At 41.8% G+C, this 2,992-nt stretch overlaps 1 long non-coding RNA gene across 1 annotated transcript; it reads right to left on the bottom strand.

Annotated features, from left to right (window-relative positions):
* Window positions 1-87: 87 nt before the first annotated feature.
* On the bottom strand, window positions 88-1,928 carry LOC118494534. The gene is made up of 2 exons (XR_004896672.1): window positions 1,685-1,928; window positions 88-217 (listed from the first exon to the last, which is right to left on the bottom strand). It is a non-coding gene; the product is annotated as an uncharacterized LOC118494534 (long non-coding RNA).
* Between the last annotated feature and the right edge of the window lie 1,064 nt (window positions 1,929-2,992).

Genomic DNA, 2,992 nt, shown 5'->3' with positions numbered 1-2,992 from the left:
CACTCTGTCAAATTGCTTTATTTAGAGGAAAGAGCTTACCTTTAATGGCAGTGCGTGTGGTATTCTCATCTCTTCTGCCAGTCTGTCTGAGCACTGCCCACCCACTCCACCACATACTCTGACACCAACTTTGAACTGTTGGGGGGTTTCCATTCCAGCCACAGTTGGCCCCTGTGGGGCAACACCTTCAGCTCTTCAACCGGGGCGAGCTCTGACTCTGAGAGACACACACACACACACACACACACACACACACACACACACACACACACACACACCCCCCCACCAGTGTCAGCAGTGACTAGCACCACAGTGCAATGCAAGGAGAGCTTTCCCAACACTCAGAAAAACGCAATAATTAGCGGTGTTGCGTGCCAGCGTGTGTCCATATGATAAGTCTACTGTATATGTATGTGATTAGAACAGACACAGCAGCACACTACGGCCCAGCCAGCTGCAGTTAGACAAACAGCTGGAGCGTCTGCTCTGGTATGTTGTGGTTGGCTTTGTGAGTCAGCGGAAGTGTGAGGAAACAGAGCGGCCATATGGTGCAGCAGCATATCGTACTGTATCATGCCTGACGTTTGGATGAGCATAAACTGAACACAAAAATACAAATGCAGCATTTTTTTTTTCCCGCAAGTTGAAATAGAACATCTAAGACACAGACTAACAAATTTGGAGCCAAAATGTGAGAGAGATAGTGTGATTTGTGTGCATACAAAGTCTTAGAGTGCACTGAAGTCTTAGATCTTTAACCTTAACTGGTGAAAAAGGGGAGTGAAAAACTAAAGTGTTGCGTTTGTATTTCTGTTCAGTACAGTCATACACACTCATTTCCTGTTATCGCTGTGCTGTCCACTTGAAAACAAAGGGCATAAAAGTGAAAAGTTCTTAAAAATAAAGACTATATAGTCCAGTTGAAAGGCTACATTAATTTGGAGTACTGGAGTATTTTTGTCTTGTTCATTAATATCAATGTTCATGCTACACTACTGCAAATCTCCTCCTCATCAGGGTATGTTCATATTATGTTTATACTGCTGGGACTGGGTCTTCTTAAAGTCCAGATATTGACATTAAATCTCAACAATTAACATTCTCTTCTTCCGCTGACAACTTCACAGAAAAAAAGAGCTGCTATCACTAGAAGAAGTCCATAGGGAAGCTGGGATGAGCCAGCAATGACTGGCATTAGTGCTGGATACGATATCTGACAGTTGTGCATAGTGTAGCAGCACGCCTTCCCTGCTAGAATACATACGTTATACAAAACATCACATGCAGCGGTTTAGATTATACACTGCAGGTGTGCCTTTAGAGCATATTCAAGTTCTCTAAGGGCCACATTGGAAAATAAGAATCACATTAAGTCATAAAAAAGTCAGCAAAAAGTTCCTTAGCCTTCACAGAAAAAAGCGCCAAAAAAGGTCTAACAAGTGACAAAAACATCGAAAAAAACGTCAGAAAAAGCAACAAAACGTAGAAAAAGTGGCCAAAAGCACCAAAAAAGTCGGAAAAAAATTACAAAAAACTTCAGAAAGGCAACAAAACTAGGTGGGCCAAAATCTGATGAGAACCTAAATTGATATGCGGGCTGGATCAAAGTCTGCGAGGGGCCGGATTTGGCCCGCGGGTCTTGAGTTTGACATGTGTGCTTTAGAATGTGACTGTGGACACTTACCATGGGCTTTCGCTGTGATGAATAACGATGCCACAGGAGAATTTCCCACAGAATTAGTAGCGGTGACGTACACTCCGACATATTTCTGGTCAGCCAGGTCAATCTGTTGAGATCAGTGATCTTCCCCTGGCTGGATCTGGTAATATTCTTCCACTCCAAACTTCCGTTCTTGACTTTATCCTTTGGGTCTTGAATCTTTATGTTGAACCTTATTATCCTCCGTTGGCAAGCACAGGATCCTAGCAGGACAAGGTCACACACTGCAAGTTACACTTCAGCATCAAGTCAGAAAAACAAACGACTAGAGTGCAGTGTTTTCCCTGGCTTTGTGAAGACTTAGGTGTGTGTATTTGGCGGGGGGGTTTAGGCGTGCTTCCTCAAGAAAATGTTACGTTTTTCAATTTAAAAAAATGCAATATCCCCATACATTTTATGTCTCTTGGTGGGTTTTTTGCATCTCTTTGGAACCGGTTTGTGTTTCTCATTTTGGGGGGATTTATGGAGTTGTTTTGGTCTCTGTGGTCATTGGCGTCTCTTTGTAGTCGGTTTGTGTCCCTTGTGGTAGTTTTGAGTCTTTTTTCCACATCATTTTGGATCGTTATCACCATATCTGTGTCTAAAACGTTGGAAAAGCTAAAGCAGATAGTAAATAAATAACATTCAAAAAGCTTAAAGCTAAAAATTGCTAAAGAAGTCCATATAGTCATTGGATCTAAGAAAAGTCTTCTACATTCATTCGGCTTAGGTGCCTGCCCAAAACTGCTCGGGAGCTGCACCCAAATCTTATAATGGCAGAAAAAACCCTGCTAGAGTGCAAAAACATCCTTTACTTAAGAAACTGGGATGCAATCAATTGTATGCTGTTGTGCGCGTGTGTATTCAGCCCTTGGAATGATGATAAAAACGTATTCATAGGATAAGGCTGGCCCACAGTCAGAAATTGCTCCTTCCTTTGTTCGACAGGAATTTATTGTCCTCCGAATTAAAAACACATTCCATCAACACAGTGGACGGAGCTTCTGCTGAACTCGGGATGTGTGTCTCCGTGAATTTGAATTGCAAGAACTGAACCTGAATTGTGAGAACTGACCGTGGAATTATAGAGAGGGTTGGATTTTCAGTAAGATTCAAATACAGTTTCAATTTCATAATTAGTGGGAATGCTGTTCAGCAGCATTCCAACTATTGTTGTTCCTGTCGGCCATTTTGTTTATTTATTTTTCTTTTTATTCCCTCTTCCGTACGTTTTTTGGCTCTCTGTAACTTCTGCATATGTTCAGCTATTAAAACCATTCAACTTTTAAAATG

The sequence above is a fragment of the Sander lucioperca genome, unplaced genomic scaffold (assembly GCF_008315115.2).
Source record: "Sander lucioperca isolate FBNREF2018 unplaced genomic scaffold, SLUC_FBN_1.2 Unpl_141, whole genome shotgun sequence".
Classification (NCBI taxonomy): Eukaryota; Metazoa; Chordata; class Actinopteri; order Perciformes; family Percidae; genus Sander; species Sander lucioperca.
This window is presented reverse-complemented; position numbering and strand designations above follow the sequence as displayed.